The 20081-nt window shown below is 40.2% G+C and overlaps 1 pseudogene; it reads right to left on the reverse strand.

Annotated features, from left to right (window-relative positions):
• Positions 1 to 3298: 3298 nt before the first annotated feature.
• Positions 3299 to 13948, reverse strand: LOC142433467 (chromobox protein homolog 3 pseudogene; annotated as a pseudogene).
• Between the last annotated feature and the right edge of the window lie 6133 nt (positions 13949 to 20081).

The raw sequence follows: 20081 nt of genomic DNA on the forward strand, positions 1-20081 counted from the left end.
AGAGCTCTTACCAATATCATCACAATCCATAGTTCAATCACATCAAGCAGTATTGTACAAATGCCACCACAATCTGTTTCAAAACATTTTCTTTCATCTTGAACTGCTCCCACCTTACCTCCAGGAACCCTTATTATTTTTTCCCTATAAGCGGTGGGGTTTTTTTTTTTAACTCATATGCTGTTAAGGCCCACAGAGGGCTGGGGAAGAAAAATAATGGCAATGGGGGATCAGGGAACTAACCCACCCAAGGGGAAGGTATTGTTTATATCTCTACAGGAAATGGAGAGTGAGAGTTGACCTCATTCCGATGTGCCAATCCTTAAGGGCAATGTTCCTGCTCAGAGAAACTCATCTCCAGAGATGACTGCAGGACAAGACATCCTCTCTCTAGATGACAGCACAATAGAGGACAGCCCTGAAGATACAGCTCTGGCAGAGCGGCTGGTCTGACCCTCCTGCAGGGGCCAAATCAAAAGGGGAGTGCAAGAGACCAGCAATGGGAACAAAGCCACAAAGTCCCTGAAGAACCCTGCTTGAAGACTTCTGACTCCATAGTAAGTCTGGGTAGACTAGAGAAACAAATTCATAAACACTCATATGTGCATGAGAAAGGGCTTTACATATAAGAACACTTGAATATTAAGAAAGCATCCCAGCCCAGTCCAGATCAAGTCCATAAGTCTGATATTAACCCTTATGTCCAATACCAATCTATAAAGTCCTCTTCAGACTCGGGAAATACATGCAACGACTCCGATCGCAGGTCAGTGGGTGGGAAATCTTGTGGAGTCAGTGGCATTATAAGCATCTCAGCACTGGCAGGGGTTTCCACACGGCTGTTCCAGCTCAGGACGCTAGCATAGTTCCATGTGTCTTGTCAGTAGAAAGTCTCTCAGAGAATGAGCAGAGATAACGTCTCCCACCTCCAGGAAGGAATTTTCAGAGTTCCCAGAATCCTCAGAAGACCATGCTCACACAGAGACCTCATTGGCTATGACCCAATTGACAGACTAGACTCCACCCCTTCACTCGTAATCTTCTCAAGTCCCAAATTGACACCAGATTATGTAACTACCATATTTAGTGAGCAGCACTTGACACCCCATCTGAACTGGTTGAAGGGACTTTCAGGATGCTTGCCTGTCAGACACGAATGCTGAAGACTAAAAGGGAGTATGAAAAAAAGAAATTAAAAAATAAATAAATAAATAAATAAATAAAAGGGAGTATGAGTTGTTAGGCAAGTGGGACCCGGGATATGCAGCTCTGGAAGAGAGGGGGACTGGACTGATGGTTTTGAACATGGCCTTCTCTCCATCTAACAGAGGGAGATTCATCGGCTCTTTGTCAGGAGCCCTGTTAGTCTTGTGACTCTCTGTATGTTGTTGGGAATTTGGGGTGTCTATCTATACAAGATAGGCAGGACAGGCACTATATAAATATTTTTAAATCATTTTATTGGCAGTGCTTATAGCTCTTATAACATTCTATACATCAATTGTATCAAGCATATTTGTACATATGTTGTCATCATCATTTCCCAAATATTTTCTACTTGAGCCCTTGGTATAAGCTCCTCTTTTTTCCCCTCCCTCCTTTCCGCTCCAACCCTTGTGAATCCTTGATCACCTATATTTTGTTCTTATTATTTTGCATCTCACATTGTCCATTGTCTCCCTTCACCCACATTTCTGTTATTCATCCCCTTTGGGGGGGACTGTATATTCAACTTTGTGATAAGTTTCCCCTTTCTCCCCCTTCCCCCTCCCTGGCCATCTCCTATCCTCATGATATCGCTACTTCTACTACTGTCCCCGAGGGGTTTATCTGTCCTGAATCCCATGTGTCAAGAGCTCTTATCTGGACCAATGTGTGTTCTCTGGTCTAGCCAGATTTGTAAGGTAGAACTGGGTCATGGTATCAAAAGATCCAAAACAAACAACTGTGTTGATGTGAACAAGGACGTTTGGAATGAAGACCCAAAATTCCATCTGTAGACAATTGCACTTCCCCCCACAGAAGGGTTATAAGGAAGGGATGATTCAACCAAGGTGCGTTATAGCACCAACGACATGCACATCATACCTCTAGTTCCTGAATGCTTCCTCCACCACCTCCAACTACCATGATACAGTTTAATCAATCAAATTATATCTTTCATTTTTTAAATGAATATGCAACTACTTATTAACCACTGTTAATTAGTATTTACCATAAAGTAAACAATATACAATTGGATTAACATTCTGATTACTATAAAGTTATTTTTCCTGGCTTTAACTGAACTTTACCCCAAATACTGAGAAGATTGAACCTACATGTAAAGAATGGGTTAGGATAAAAACAAACCATGCAGGTCAGTAGTTGAGATTATAAAGTTGTTCACCCACTTATGCAGCAGGTCCTAAATGGAAACAACTCCAACCATCTTATTAGATTTTCACCAGCAAAGTCTCACGATATTCCATGAATCACGACCTTTTAGTCAATATAACACAGAGATTTCAACTGTCTGTAAAAATACAGTTATCTGAAAGAAAGAAATGCCCACTTAACTAAACCTTGAAGACATGCCAATTTTAGTCTAGTTTTCTTATTTGGGTGGGGAGGTTTTGAGTAATGGTAAGTTGTTGTTTTTTTTTTATTCAGAGACTATGAAAATAAAGTTTCATTTATGAGTCTATAGGTATAGATTTTGAAAAGTTGTTTAACTACTAGATCATTTACTTGATTTTAAAGGTTATGGCTTGCAAGTACCCAGTCATTTTACTTCAGGTGATCCACTTCTTGACTTGCTCAGAAGGATAGCATTCCTGTAATAACAGGGAGATCCCCATGGTTTTTAAGCATCATTTTAGTTTAGAATTGTTTTGTTTTGGGGGACTGTAAAATAAAATGAAATAAAATTTACATACATATTTACACATACACACAAAAAATTTTAAAACCCAGAATGCTCCTCAGGCATACATTATAGGTTCAACAAGTTCTGCTTCAATAATGACTAAGTCGAATTTTCCGATACTTAGAAAATCTATTTTGTAATGCAGAGGAAATAATATACCATTGTATCAAATGTTCTTTTCTGATAAATGAAGCAACTACGGAAAGCTTTATTTGTCTAAAAGGACCAGTGCTATTCATGCAACAATCAAATACCCCCCAAAACTCCCCTAATACCACTTCAAAACAAGCACGCCAAACTTGATTTTCATTAGAATGTAGCTATTTTCAGAATAATAATTCAAAACAAAAAGCCCAAGATCAAATATATATATAGTAATGCAAACAATTGCTAAGCATCATCTTCTGGACAAGAATGCCGAATTAGTCTCACTTCATAAAACAATTATAATTTGAGGGCATTTCATGTTTTGTGTCTCTTGCCAACACTAAGTCTGCCTCATCTAAATGTTTCCATTTCATGAGAAAGATTCATTCCTCACTACTGTCTGTGGTGTCATCTATTCCTTCAGGATCAAGGCAGGCCCCCGACAAAGCTCTTTGGTTTGTCAATAGCTCTTTTCTTCTTCGATTTGCTGTTGTCAGATTTACTGTCAAATAAAGACTTCCTTTTTGTACCATCTTTTTGAGAATTGAGATAGAAACTTCAATCGAAGTTTCAAACTGGACAATCAAAATTTTCTTCAGGTTCCCAAGTATTATCAGCATCTGTAAATCCCTTCCATTTTAGGAAATTCTTTCCATTCTCTATAGGTCTGTCCAATACTTTTTCTACCACACATTCTTCAGGTTCAGCCTCTTAGACTTTTCCACTCTTTCCATTCGGTTTCGATCCCATTTTCTGCACTGTAGTTTTATTGGAGACCTTTTTTAAACATTTCAGACTTGAGGAGCTATTATTCACTGCCTCTGAGCTGCTCCGGGTCTGGTGGCAAGTCTGGGCGTCTGGGTCCTGTCTCAAGCTGGAGCCACATCCAAAGAGGCGGAGGAGGAGCAGGAGGAGGAGGCAGCGGCAGCGGCGGACTGTGGAGCTGCGCTCTGGGCCACGGCAGTGTGAGTTGGTTTAGTTTCTTTTTGCCATTTCCATTGTCAAAGTCATCATCACCTTTCCCTTGGTTTATTGTTATAGTTTCTCCTGCTTCTACTCTTATAACCCCTTGCTACAAACATCACATTGCTGTCAGATTTATTCTTTGGTGAGAAATTTTGAATCATACCATACTTTTTCTCAACAATTCATCTGCAGATTTAAGTTCAAAAATTTTAGTTTAGTTAAACTATCTGGTTTTGCCAGAGTATTTTTTGTACAAAATCCCTCCACAAATCCTAAACTTCTATAATTCCTGTTTGGGGCTAGGTCAGTCAATTTCACACCTCCTAGCCTTTGACTCTAAGAACTTTCAAGCTTTAAATGCCCATGTTCTCCGATCATTAAAATTTTTATCCTTCGGAGCACTTAACTAAAATACTGCCTTGTCCTATTGGCCTCTCTGATGATTAACCACAACTCCTCCCCTGAGCCAGGGCCCTGGGGCTGGAGGAGCCACATGGAGAGCCACACCAGTGCTCAGAGGCTTCCGTTATCACGGGATCCACAGGACTCTCCAACCACTTGCTTGTGATCTTCGTTCATTCGGCATTATTGCATGGCTACGTGAGTCTAAAGAAGAATTTATGGACTAATATCAGACATATTGGCTAATATCAGACTTATGGACTTGATTTGGACTGGGTTGGGATGTTTTCTTAATGTACAATTGCTCTTTGATATAAAACTCTCTCTTACATACATATTGAGTCCTTCTAGATTTGTTTCTCTATCAATACGGACTAACACAAAAAATAAAGCAGAAAAATTTTAAAAACTAGAACAGATTTAAAATGGGTCAAAAGAGGTCACATGATAAGGTGTTTTAACCTAGCTGCATCTGTAATCATCTACTTTCCAATGCATTCTGCATGATAGAAGGCTATTCGCATTCCTGCTCCCTGGTCAGAGGGGGTTCACCAGAGATTTAGTTCCTGTGTAGTTTCCCTTCACTTTTTTAAAAACTGAAACAACTTTAAAATGGGTCAAAGGGAGATCAAATGATAAAGTGTTAAATTTTATCCTAATTACATCTGCCATAACCGACTTCACAGTGCTCTCTGTCTGACAGCAAATCTATTCACATCCCTCAACTACGCTCAGAGGGGACTCACCAGAAACTTAATCCATGTGGGGACCCTGCGAATGGATTTAGGGCTTCCACTGTCACCCACAACCTTCTGCAAACCAGGTGTTCACAATTTAAACTCTGATACCATTCCTTCCTTGGATTACATTATTCACAATCCTTTTATTGTAACATTAAAATCATGACTTCGGAATGACCAGGCAGCTCTCTTGAAGAACTTGAAAGAGGGAAAATTTATTAGCTGGTGACCTAGAGGAACTAACATTCCGAAAGTTCTGGAATGGCAGATGGGCTCAGCTTTTTTTACTTTATCTTCAGGAGCAAGTTCACAGAAGAGAGCAAATTCACAGAAGTCGAATAAGCAGAGATTTCTAGTGCAGATAGGATTTTAGTAAAAGTATCTGAGAATGCGGAAGCTCATGGGTATGGCACTGCTTTGTGTTTCTTTTCCTAACGTTATAATTCCCGATTAAGATTTCTTGGACAATATCACACAGGCTGCGGTGCTTCTTCCACGTGGACTTAGTTGATGCCTCATTTAGATAGCTGCTTGCTTAACGACAAACTTTTAAGACCCCAGATGCTGTCTATTCTTTCTGATAGCCAGACACCATCTAGTTTCTTCATCAACTTTACTATAGCACCCATATCTTCAGTGATCCCTTCATGAGGGTGAACATCAAGCAGGGCCATGTCACCCAAGAACCAGAATACATGAATTGTTGGCTTGTATAGATGGGACACTTAAGTGACTGAAGACTATTTACACAATGGAGCTTGGTGATGAGGCAAAACCTTGAATAATATTCATTCACCACAGTAGAGTCACACCTACCAGATTGATGTCATAATGAAGCAAGGAGGTCATTAAAATGAGAAGTATATGGTAGACCCAAGCCACCATTCATTGGGCACCCTCAAGGCAAGAGATCCAAACCAAAGTCCAGTGACCGCCAGTTAGCAGTCCTATGCTACTTCTCACACTAGGGAGGTTCAGCCTTAAACTCAAGGGATATAGGAGAGTTTGAAGTAACAGAATGTGTTTTGTTGACTTTTGATATGAAGATAAGGCGAGACACCTAGCCCTAGACTCACATCGTTTTGTCCACTAAGGAGGCTACCCTGAATGCAGAGGTGACAGCAGCAATCCTGTCAGAGTGATGAGCAAGACATGATTCATTTATCAAGTAGTTGGGGTTTGGAAAGGAATTGAGAGATCCATCTGTCGAAATCACACTATCCATCAGCAGCATGCTGTCCTTGGCAGACAGACTGCTGTTAGCTACTTACTAATTTTATTTTGTTTTGCTTTTCTTATTAAGGTTCTGTTCTAGGGGATAAAAGAGGCCTCGAATTAAAAAATTCTTTACGTAGACCCATTTTAAGCCTTAAGCAGAACAAAGACAAATCATCTGCATGGGGGGAGACCATCAACACGAGGCTGTAATGGTGTTCAAGGATTCACAGTCACTCAAGCACTTACCTAAGACATGGAGAACAAAGGAAACCGACAGAAAATCATGATTGGTGACAGATCAGTTCATCACTGCTGCAGGCAGGACTAGAGAAGTTGAAAAGGGATCATGATGGGATATACATGTTGCACCTGCTCTTAGGTGTCCTGGGGTTCTTAGGCTCACAAAGCAAAGAATGGACCCACGGCCCACAGACAGCGAACAGAAAGCAACGTTTATTTAGAAAAGCGCTGGACCCCCCGCAGGGGAGTTGCCATTGAATGAGCTACATCTAAAGTATTTCTTTAATGTCAGATGTGGGGTACTTGGGCTGTCTGTGTCTGCAGCTTATGACCAGACTAGTGCCAGGTCTGGTCACATTCCCGGGTGTAGTCAAGAGCCTGCTCACATTCTGTCCATGCAGGAGACTTGCAGGAAGGTGAACAAGGAAGCAAGCAGCAAATTGGTCAGTAAAGAGAATCATGGGTTTGCCGACCTTGGAGTTTATAAAACCAACCTAGGGGTCCAGCGCCTGCTGACTTAAGATTTAAAATTGACTGGGCTGTCAAAATCACCCCTCAAAACATCCTGCCATTCCCAATCCTTCCCTCCGGGCCCCCTCTTTTCCCTCAATCTGCCTGGGGTCTCTCTATCGCCTATCTCTCGTGTCCACTGCTGCAGATTAGAGACACTTCTAACATTTTGTTCAGGGCCCTCTGAGCAAGGCAGTCGTGACTATGAGATCCTACCACGCCACCTTCCATCAGGGGCACTCCAGGAAAATCTCTGAGTTGTTCTCCTCTCTGAATTGGCTAAGTGAGTACTAGTCCTCCCTTGCCAAACACACGTTCACATTGCTGATCAGGAAAAGCTCAGTGGAGGCGGCATCTCTGTGGAGATTCCAAAGGGATGTAAGGCTCCCACTGTAAACCACAGTCTTTTTATAAAGTTCCCACTATAAATCACAGTGCTCAGAATTTAAATTCGAATGCAATTCTTGGATTAATTTTTGGACTATCTGAAAGCCACCACAAATTGTGGAATTAGCATTGCCGCTAATTCAAGAAACTGCTATTCTAGGCACAAGTCTGCTATTCCTGTTATGGAATATCAGGTGACTTCCTCCTGGTGAGCATTAGTGCCTTTAATCGACACAGGATGCGGTTGGTCACACCTACATTTTCTTCCTGCTGTGGCATTAGGTAGGGCTATGCCTAGCACAATTATCCCAGAAAAGTAGTAGGGTCTCAATCAATCAGATCGAAGTAATGGGTGAGAATGATTACGTGCTTGTGTTTAGAGCATATGTTGTTAGTGTTGAGGAACTTCAGAGAGAAAATATGGAGAAACAGGGAATGGCAGATAATTTATGTCTAACTTTGGATTTGGGGGTAAAATCTTGAGATGGATACTGTTTTAATTTCCTAGTGTTGTTCACAGAGTAACCATATTGGGCGGCTTAAAAAAAGAAGAAATGTGTTTTCTCACGGTTTATTAAAAACAAACCCACAAACTCACTGCCATAGAGTTATTTCTCACTCATAGCCTACAGAACAAAGTGAACTGCCCCTACGTGTTTCCTAGGCTGTAACTCTTTACGGGAACAGGAAGCCTCTTCTTGGTCCCTTTCATAGTTTATAGGTGGCTTGAAATCTAAAATCAGAGCATCAGCTCCAGGGGAAGGTTCTGCCCCTTTTGACTCTGAGAGAATAGCCTTTTCTCAACTTTTATCGCTGACTTTACTCACTGCCTTGGAGATCTTTCTTGGCCTCCATCTATCTTCTTTTTTGTGCTTCCTTGCTTCTGTGTCTAATCTGCTATGTCTATAATTTATAAGTGATTAAGTTTAAGAAACACCTTACTTTGTAAATTGTATTTCTTTTAAAAAAATTATTTTCTTTGGGGCTTGTACAACTCTTATCACAATCCATCCATCCATCCATGTGTCAAGCATCTTTGTTCATTTGTTGCCATCATCATTCTCAAAACATTTGCTTTTTACTTGAGTCCTTGGTATCAGCTCCTCATTTTCCCCCTCCGTCCCAGCCCCCCTCTGTTTTATGTGTACACTAAGATCAAACAAATATACAAATAAATTGTAGATAGTGAGGTATATTTCCCATGGTCAGAGAAATAAGTTACCAATATAGATTGAGGGAACATTAGAATAAATTCTGTGGTGTTGGATCAGAATCATAGTCATAAGTTTTACAAGATACCATTAGATATTCACTGAAATTAGATATTAATTTCTTAGAGTTGCCATCACAAAGTGGGTGGCTTCAAACCAGAGCAATTTATCGTTGCAAAGATCTAGGAGCCAGTCATCTGAATTCAGGGGAAATCCTTTCTTTTCTCTTCTGGATTCTACTAGTCCTAGATGCTCCTTGGCATGTTGATGCAACTTCATGAAGCTGTGTTTCCTCTGTATCTTTGGGTCTCATTTCCTGTTTTATAATGATACCACTATGATATAATCAGGAACCATCCTATTCTGGTATGACCTCATGTCAACTGATAATATCTTCAAAGACCCCATTTCTAAATAAGGTCATGTTCAGAAATGGAAGGGGTATTCTTGGAATATCAATATATTTTTTGGAAACACAAAGCAATCTATAATAAATGATAGATCAATGTATGGAGAGAAAGACAAACAGATGGACAGATGAATATAGACATAATTACAGGATATGTGTTAGTATATATACCATTCCCCTCACCTAGAAGACAGGTCTTAGAAAAGCAATCGAATCCAGGATTTCCACAAGAGAAGTACAAGATGAATCTGGCTGATTGGATAGTATTAGAAAATAATAAAATACTTGAGGTCTTCTTTACCGAAGAATTCCAATGAATAAGTGCATAAGAAATAAGATTAAGAGAAAAATAATAAGTAGGTAAATACCACAGTAATAACTGTTGTAGACAAGATCCACAGATTCATGCTAAGATTATAACCTGAAAGTTTGAGAGGAAACAAAATATTCGCAAATAATTTTCCAATATATATTTAATAGTTTGAAGGAGAAAATTATTAACCTTTTAGTGGAGAAAACCCAGAGAAGACAATCTTTATCAACTGATGATGGTTAATATCACCAGTAATACAATATATATATCAACTTTGTATTGATCTATATTATAATACACATTACTTTTATGGTATTGTTGCTGAAAATCCATAACCTCAATCTAATCAAGAAACGGTATTGACCAAACCCAGACTGAAAGACATTCCATTAAAAATTGATGAGAACTCATCAGAAGGGTCAAAGTCATGGAAGACAAAAGTCTGAGTTAATGGTAGATTGGGAATGAGGAATCATCAACAACTAAATGCAATCTGGTTTGAATTACTGTATTCGTTGCACCAATTGATAGGATCGACTTTATCCACAGGACCCATCCACCCTGTCATGTCTAACAGTTGCAGCGCAATGTCACAGAAACAACAGACACACATGAAGAAGCAAGAAAGGCTGGCACAAGCAAGTGACCCGTATAAAATCTAAAGAACTTCCGGAGGAATAACAGGCATTGGAACTGCCAGAAAAAAAGAATTCAGAAGAATGAGGTTCAGGTCGTTCAATGACTGGAAAAAAGATCCAAAGGCCTTCAGAAAAAAAGTAATGAAAAACTAGAAATGGAAAACGAGGAGCTGATGGCAGGGGCTCAGGTGGAGAGTGGGTGTTTTGAGAATGACGATGGCAGCATATGTACAAATGTGCTGGACACAAATGATGTATGTACGACTTGTAAAAAGAGTTGTATGAGCCCCTAATAAAATGATTTTTTTAAAAACTAGAAACCGTACCCCCCCAAAAAAACCAATAAAAAGTCAGAAGAATACTAAGATAATAGAATTAGACATCACTTTGAAAACCAAAGCAGTAGAACTGAAGCAATATAAAGCTGAATTAGTGAGCTTAAAGACAAATCCCATTATTCCGATCTTTGAGAACAATCAACAAATACAAAGGGGAAAAGTCTATAGTGTCCCGGCCCGCGGGACGTTCACCGTGGGTCCTGGGGGAGAGAGTGGGAATTGGGGGGTACAAGAGGCACGGAGAATGAGGACAAGACAATATCCTGATCAAGTCCTGTTTTAATGAACAAAGAGTCACAGCTTATAAGGGCCAGCCAAGGGGGGGAGCCTCAGCCGCACATGCAGATTAGGCTACCTTGGCAACAGGCCAATCAGGGAGTTCAGGGGAGCGTGCCCTGCCCATGAGTCAGTAAGGGCTTACAGTCTTCAATTAGGTACGCAGAGGAGTGGCATGTACATGCAAATCAAGCATAGGGGAAGACAATCTTTTGCCCAATCAAGGGGATGCAGGACACGGGTGCTTATCTAAAGATCACCCCTTGTTTGCTCAAGCTTTACAGCTGCAGTGCTCTGTCATGTAGGCTGGGGTAGAAGAATGCCCAGAGCTCAGGCTAATAAATTCCAAGCAATGGCCGGGCCTCATGGCTCCGGACACTATAGAAAGCCTAATTATGTGGGACACTATCAAGAGGAACAGGGAAAAACAAAAAGAACCCACAGAGAAATAGTCCAAGGACTGGAATAAAGCTTCCCTAAAGTCATAAAAAAGGAGAAAATAACTATCCAAAGAACTGAAAACTTAATCTCCATAACTTATTGTAGAAAACTTTCCAAGATCAAGGATAAAGTGAGAATACTGAAGAGGGGGTGGGGGAATTGCCTTTAAAGGAAACCAATAAGAATAAACTCAGCGTTTACAGTAGAAACCATGCAGGTAAGATGGAAATGAAACAATGTATGTACCATTCTGTGGGGGGAAATGCAAACCAACAATTTTATATCCAGCAAAATTATTCCTCAAATATGAGGGAGAATAGGGGTATTTCCAGACAAACAGACATAAAATTTAGAAGCTTAGATGTAAAGGGCAAATTTCTAGAAATATATTACCTACATAAATTAACACAACTGATGTAGAAAACCTCAACAGACCCATAACAAAAGAGGAAATAAATAAGTTCATGGAAAATCCTCCCGTACCAAAAAAAAGCTAGGACCACAAGGTTTCATCAATTAATTTTCCTGAGCATTCAGAAATGAGTTGGCAGCAATTCTACACAAATTACTTCAGAATATAGAAAAAAACACAAACTCTCAAAAACTCATTTTATGAAGAAGTGAATATAACCTTGATACCGGCCAATATCCCTTATGAACATAGATGTGAAAATTCTCAATAAAATCCTAGCCAATCTAATCCAACAAAATATCAAGAAATTATGATCAAGTGGGATTCACCCCAGGTATAAAAGGAATTTATGGACTAATATTGACATTTGGGGTAATATCACACTTATGGACTTGATCTGGACTGAGCTGGAATGTTTTCTAAATGTACAATTGCTCTTTGATATAAAGCTCTCTCTTACACATATGAGTGACTCTGGATTTGTTTCTCTAGTCAACCCAGACTAACACACTTCAGATTAAACTGAATCTATAGATTGCTTTGGGTAGTATTATCATCTTAACATTATGGCTTCAAATCGATGAGCATGTAACATCTTTTCATTTAACAAATATTCTTTAATATCTTTCAGTGGGGTTTCAGAGTCTGTATTGCATAAGTACATAACATCCCTGGTTATATTTGTTCCTAGTTATTTTATTCTCTTAGATGCTGTTGTTTGTGGAATTTTTAACTCAACTTCCCTTTAAGATTTCTCACCGCTGGTGTATCTAAATCCAGCTGATTTTTGTTTGTTTTGACCTTGTGCTTTGCAACTTTGCTAAATTCCACTATTAGCCATAGTACTTTTTCTGCAGACTCTTAGGAATTTACTCTCTATAGTATTATATTATCTGTCCACGAATAAGGGAAATTTTACTTCTTTTCTAGTCCAGGTTCCTTCTTTATTTTATTTGTAACGGTGCTCATGCTAGGACTTCTAATATAATATTGAATAGAAGTGGTCTTTTGATTTCATAAAAATAAGTTTGAAGCATCAGTTTCATAAGACACTTTGTTAGGAGGGTTATTTGCAATTATATTCATTTTTGCCATAGGTTGGGTACTTCAGGATGTAGATTCTGAAAGAGATTTGCATGCAGGACGTTTATTGGAAAGTGCTCTTGAGAACACTTGAGAAGGAATAAAGCATGCAGGATTTAGCAGACGGAAATGTTGCAACAGGGGACTTGATCAATTACAGGAGGAGATCTGAATTTGGGATGGGCCTTTGGAGAGATGTTTCTGCTCCCCACGTGGACACAGGCTGCCCCTGGGAAGTAGGGCCTGTAACATTGAATAGGGCAGATCCCTCAGATCAGGGCAATTCCTGAGAAGGGAAATCTATTTGGGGCCTTGGCAGACAGCTGAGGGCCAGGCAAAAGTGAAAAAAAGGTGTGCTTTGATCCTTGGGGCAGATCAGGGTGGCACACCCAGAAACCATTACATGTCTCCTCTGTAACAAGCTGCCCTCATTCTACCGACCCTCACACACCGCGAGCTTCAACTGGTTTCCTTCCTTCATTCCTTGCCTTACTCTTTGCTCTGTTATGTCTGTAGCAGGCTTTATCAGAATGTCTGACTGTCTTCGTTTTTGAAATATTACTTTCTTGCAAAACCGAAGAGAGAGAGTCAGACATTCTTGCATAAGATCTGCTGGCAAGGGGAAGTGAGAATGAGCAGTCGTGGCCAGAAACCAGGAAACATTACAACTCAATTCTTAATATATCAATTTTGCATGTTATCTCTTTTTAAGTTTTCTTGGGTGAAAATGTATATAGCAAAAAGATTTTATTTGGAATTACTTTAAAATTTAACATTAAGGGACATTCATTACCTTCCCCGTGTAGTGTTCCCATTACCATTATTCATTAACAAGCATTTTATGTCACCACCTGTCCCAAAGAAACTCAGAATTGCTTCAACAACTACGCTTCTCTCCTTTCTCTGACCCCCATAAATGTTTATCTCTTTATCTTTGAAACATGTTTCTCCTCTATACATTCACTTAGTCTATATATTTCGTATAAATGAGGTGAAGGTTATTTGACCTTTGCTGTCTAACTTACTTCACTCAGCAGAGTGAAAGCTCATATATACCATTAAAGAATTTCATTTTTATTATGATTAATAAGATCCCATTGTATGTAAAAAAGAATACATAAAAACGTATTACTAAAATTTTTTCATCTTTTATTTTTTACCAGCCTCCTCAAGCAATGTTCTAATAACGTTTAAAAATAGTTTTATTGGCACATAGAAGATTTGTACAAATACCACCACAATCAATTTCATCATATTTTCTTCTCATACGAATTGCTAGCTCCACATTTTCCCCATCCTGCCCTGTCATGCTCCTATCCAGTTACTGTTTCTATCGACCTACCTATCTTGGAGTTCATATACAGAAAATCATTCAAAAAGTCCACTATCACACAAAATCACCCAAGGCAAACAAACCAACAACAATTACTAGGCAAAACATAGAAAAACTTCCAAGAGAAAGCAAAAAGTATAAGCAGCTTTAAAATGGGTCAAAAGAGAGATCAAATGATACGGCATTACATGTTTACATAACTATATCAGCCTTAATTGAATGTACTGTGCTCTCCGTCTGAGAGCCAACTTGTTCACCTCCTTCACTTATGGTCAGAGGGGATTCACCAGAGCCTTAAACCATGTGGGGACCCTGCAAATGGATTTGGGGCTTCCATGTCATCCAGAGCCTTCTGCGAACCGGGTGTTCACAAGTTGAGTTTTGATACTATCGCGTCCACAGTAGAGGGACTCGAGGTTCTGAAAACTTTATGCGTAGCTTCCCAGCACTGTCAGACTCCAAAGCCCTACTGAATGGAAGGAGAACTTTGTAGCAGATAGTGCCTGAGAATGGGCCCTCTGGCCAGAGGGCCACTCTAAAGGTGACTAAGGAGGAGCTGATGTCTCGGAATAGAGTTGGCCATGAGTCCAGTGATGTGAGTCCCGTAAAGTCTGTGGGAGCAGAGCCTTCTGGATCTTCACTTGCCGATGGGGCGCAACTCAAGGAAAGGAGGAGCAGCTGCAAAAATATGCTAATGATCGGAATAAGGAAGGTTTGTTAACAACCTCACATATGTAAATGACCCAGCCCTGCTTGCTGAAAATGAGGAGGACTTGAGGCACTTGCTGATGAAGATTGAAGACCGCAGGCTTGAGTATGGACTACAAAGCAATGGAAAGAAAGCCCAAATCCACATAACTGCACCAATAGGTAGCATCATGATAAGTGGAGGGAAGTTGTCAGAGATTTCGTCTTGCTTTGATTCACAACCAGTGCTCATGGAAACAGCAGTCATGAGATTAAAAGTTGCATTAGGTAAATCTGCTGCCCAAGACCTCTTTAGAATATTGAAAAGCAAACCTGTGACTTTGAAGACGAAGGTGCACCTGAACCCAATTACCTCTTGTGCATGTGAAACCTGGACATCGAATAAGGAGGACTAAAGAAGAACTGATGCATATGCATGGTGGTGCTGGAGAAGAATATTGAAAGTACCATGGACTGCCAAAAGGATAAATACATTTGTTCAGAAGAAATAAGTCCAAAGTGCTCCTTAGAGGTAAGGATGGCAAGACTTCATCTTACATGCTTTGGACATATAATCAGGAAAGACTAGACCCTGGGGAAAGACATCATGCTTGGTAAAGCGGAGGGGCAGCAAAAAAGAGGAAGGGCCTCCGTGAGAAGGGTTGATATAGTTGCTGCAACCATGGGCGCGGGTGTGGAATTGATTGTGAGGATGGCGCCGGACCGGCCGGGGTTTCGTTCTGTTGTGCCCAGGGGCACTATGGGTCAAAACAGACTCATGGCACCTAAGAACAACAACGACCCTATAGCCAGTAATTTAGCCTCCTTCCCCTCCCAAACCTGGTAACCATCGAAGGGTGTTTCTTTTAATGTCAAATGTGGGTCTTTGAGACTGTTTATAGCAGTAGAAAGCCCAGTCTTTTCCCTAAGGAGCTGCTGGTGGTTTCAAACTGCCAACCATGCATATCACAATCCAACACATAACCACTATACCACCAGGGCTCCTGCATAATTCCCAATGCTGCCACATTTTATTCTATTGTGTGTCTGTAACAATAGTTTGCTTCTCCATTCTTCCATTGATGGGCATTTAGATTGGTTACAGGTTTTTGCTGTTGTAAATAGTGCTGTGGTGAACATATGTGTGTGTCTTCCTGTCACAGCTATGATTTCTCCAGGATATATATACCAAGTAGAGAAATTGCTGCATCATATGGTATTTCTCTATTTCTAACTTTTAAGGAAATGCTATGCCGTTTTCCATCATGTTTGTACAATTTTACAGTCCCGTCACTAGTGTATGAAGGTTCCAGTATCTCCAGCCCCTCACAGACCTTGGTTATTTTGGGTATTTTTGTTTTAAGTTTGCTATGAAGACTAGCATGAGACACCTCATCGTGGTTTGGATTGGCATCTCTCTAATGGTAAAAGACCGTGGTCATTTCTCCATATGTGTGGTGGCTGATTGACTGTCTTCTTTAGTGAAGTATCTGTTCGTGCCCTCTGCCCATTTAAAAATTGTGCTTCTTGTACTTTTCTTTTTGTACAGATCCTGTTAATTTTACTTAAAAATATTGTTACTGTGCCATAATCAATATACCATACAATTCAATAGTTCAATCATATCAAGAAGGGTTGTGCATCATCACCACCATCGGCTCTGGAACCCTTTCTTCCATCCTGCCCCAGTGATGCTGACTCCCTCTTTGTAGATTTCTTATTGAAGTGCTGGCATTTTCTATACATTTTAGGAACTAGTTCCTGGTCTGTACGATATATCATTGCCAACTTTCCTTTTAGGCTCGGGTCCTTTTTTTTTTTTTGCTCTTGTGTTGAGGTCTTTTAATGCACATATGTGTCCAATTTTTAGGAGGTCTCAGTTATCTAGTTTGTTTTCCACTATTTGTGTTTTCAATTATGTTTGACCGCGTATGTATGCCACGTTTTAAGGCCCATAAAAGTTTGTCACTATTTTTGTATTGATGGTCTTTGTAGTTATACATTTTACATTTAAGTCTTTAATGCACCTTGAGTTGGGTTTAGTATATGGTGTGAGATATGGGTCTTGTTTTCGTTTTCTATAATGGATATCCAGTTTTGACTGCATCATTTGTGAAGGAGACTATATCGTCCCCATTTAATGTATTTCAGCCTTTTGTCAGAGATCAGTGTCCATGGTAGGTCCACAACTTCTCCTATAGAAGGGCTTTTCTGCCAACATTGAGAAAAATACTTTTTTTGGAGATAGTCCAAGAGCAGTGGAGTCTTTCCACCATGTAGGGCCACTGCCGATTAACTGGAACGGGTCATGCTCAGTTCAAGTGTGAAGATGGTGAAGCCCAATGGTGAGACGCTGTATGGATTTGAGTAGCATTTCTCAGGCTCTTCATGAGCTGGAGTTGAACTTAGGCCTAAAGGCTCAGTTAAAGAAACTGAATATAAAAACAGCCAAAGAAATTGTTCCTCAATTGAAATCTTTCCAGAAAATCCAAGACTGGCTAGTACATGAACAAAATATGTAGTGGAAAGCACGTTGTGTTTACTGCTCAGAGGAGAATTCTGCCTAAACCAACTGGGAAAAGCCATACAAGAGTAAGCAAAAGTGTCCCAGGAACCACACTCTGCCAGTGGCGCACAATGCCATCCTTGAAGACTTGAACTTCCCAGGTGAAATTATGGGCAAGAGAGCTCTTGTAAAGCTGGACGGCAGCAGGCTTATAAAGGCTCATTTGAACAAAGCCCAGCAGAACAATGTAGAACACATGGTGCAAACCTTTTCTGGAATTTATAAAGTTCACAGGCAAAGATGTTAATTTTGAATTCCCAGAATTGCAATTGTAAACAAAAATGACTGAATAAACTCTCTCTCTCTCTCTCTCTCTCTCTCTCTCTCTCTCTCTCTCTCTCTCTCTCTCTCTCTCTCTCTCTCTCTCTCTCTCTCACACACACCAGATCAGCTGTCCATAGGTGGATAGGTTTACTTTACTTCTGTTCTATTTGTCTATGCACCATTACCAGATTGTTTTGAATACTGTGGCTGTGTAGTAGATTTTGAGACTGGAAACGAGAAACCTACATTCATCCATCTTCTTAGCAGTGGTATGCTTTTCCGGGGTCTCTTTCCTCTCCATATGAAGTGGGTGATTACTTTTTCCATTGCTTTAAAGACTCATGTTAGAATCTTGATCAGGATTGCCTTATATCTGTAGATAGGATTGTGTAGTATTCCACTGTCTTATAATTAAGCCTTTCTAGCTGCAAGCGTGGAATATTCTTCCTTCTGTGTCTCTTTTGGTTTCTTGTAGTAGTGTTTTTCAGGGTTCTTTGTTTGTCAGGTGTGTCTTTAGTTTGTAATGTTAGATTTATTCCTAAGTATTTTATTTTGGGGTGGCTACTGGCAATGGCAAAGAGCTTTGGTAGCATTACACAGTGGGCTCCTAACTGCAAAGAAAGCAACTGCAAACTCACCAGCCTTTCTGTGGGAGAAAGATGAGATGTCCTGCTCCTGTAAAGTTTTATAGCCTTGGGCACTACTCTGTCCTATGGGTCTCTGTGAGTTGGAATCAACTCAACTATAGGGATAGTGTTAGATGCCATCAAATCAGTTTTGACAGTGAGAGAACAACCTGCTGCTCCTGCACCTCCTCACAATTGTTCTTCTGTTTGAGCCCATTGTTGTAGATAAGTGATGGTTAGACATAGTAAGTGATATTGTTTTCCTGCTTTCTTTTTCAGAGTTCTCTCCATTAATGTAAAGAAATCTGACTAATTTGTATGGCTTAATTGTGTACCTTGCTACTGTTACTGGAATTCATGTTCTTATCTTATCAAGAGGAAGATTTATTTTGGAAGCCATAGGGCACTGCAACAGCATTTTATTTAGAGACTCCGAGGAAAAAAGAAAACCTTACCAGCCAGCATGGCCCGGCTAGGTTCCTTGTCACAACACCCCCCATGCATACCAAGCATTTTAAGGGTTCCCATTGCATATAAGAATCCATCAGGGTAGCAGGGGGTTCTGGGAAATGTTGTCCAAGATATTGTCATGGACTCTACACATGCTCTGTCCAAATCACAACCTTTTCTCCCTTGCCCTGTCTCACCACTTTACTGAACCTTTTAATAAATTTTTGAGGGGCGGGGTGGCGGGGTAGGGGGACGGGAGACCCGGTGAGTCTTTGAGATTTTCTATGTATAAAATCATATCATCTGCAAAGAAAGAGATGTTTATTTGTTTCTGTAGTTTATTTATTCTGAGTTGTGTGGAGGTTATATTTTAAATCATCACCTCTGCATTCAGTAGTTCAAACTGCTTGTCCATCCCCCACAGGAGTCAACCCCACCCCCAATCTCCTGATTCTTCTTCTCCCTCTTGAAGATCCGGTCCTCTCTTTCACCCAAGTGAAAACCTGTCATTCCTGCAGTCCCTTACTTTATCTTCCTTCCGTTGTTCTCGCTGCCTTGGTGGCCTCCGCAGTCAGTTCTCTATTGTATGTAAACCTTTGCCTTGGTTTTTATTCTTACAGTAGTGGTCTTATACAATATCTGTCCTTTCGTGATTGACTAATTTCACTCAGTATAATGTTTTCCAGGTACATCCATGCTATGATATGATTTCATGTTTTCACCATCGATTGTTAGTGATGGACTAGTACGTACTGGTTTCTTTATCCAGTCTTCTTCTGATGGGCATTTGGGTTGTTTCCATCTTCTTGCTATTGTGTACAGTGGTGTAATGAACATGGGTGTACCTGTGGCTATTTGTGCTATGGCTCCTACTCCTTGACATGTATACACACAGCAGGGTTATTGCTGGCTCACATAGAATTTCTATTCCCAGTTGTTTGAAGTAGTGTCATATTGCTTTCCTCAGTGGCTGTCCACTATGTAGAATCCACCATCTGTATAAGTGGATTCCAATCTCTCCCACATTTGTTATTGCATTTTCTTGAACTGATTGGCAATGTCATTGTTGATGCAGAAGTGTCTTATTTTTAGCAGATACCAGCCATCGAATATGTCTTCTATTGTGTATTTTCTTCATTATATTTGGTAGTACGATTGTGCCCAGCACGAGGGTCCTTAAGTTTGCCTCCATTTTCACATCGACGAGCTTATAGCTCTGGGATTTACATTTCGGTTTTTGAACATCTTGAGTTCATTTTTGAGGAGACTTTCTCTTTCTTAATTAATGCTTTTTGGCCCTCTGTCAAAGATCAGCTGTCTGGATCTCTATTCTGTTCCATTAATCTAAGAATCATTGTACCAGTTCTAAGATGCTATTCTGCTCCATTCTTGCCCCATTCCTCCCTTGACTATGTTTTCTCATGTCCTTCAGTTCTGTAATTCACTGTCATGTTCCACAGAAACTCACAAAACATTAGGCAAATGTTTCATGTGGTAGTGGGTGCTGTGCAGTTCC

This window comes from Tenrec ecaudatus, chromosome X (assembly GCF_050624435.1).
Source record: "Tenrec ecaudatus isolate mTenEca1 chromosome X, mTenEca1.hap1, whole genome shotgun sequence".
In the NCBI taxonomy this organism is placed as follows: domain Eukaryota; kingdom Metazoa; phylum Chordata; class Mammalia; order Afrosoricida; family Tenrecidae; genus Tenrec; species Tenrec ecaudatus.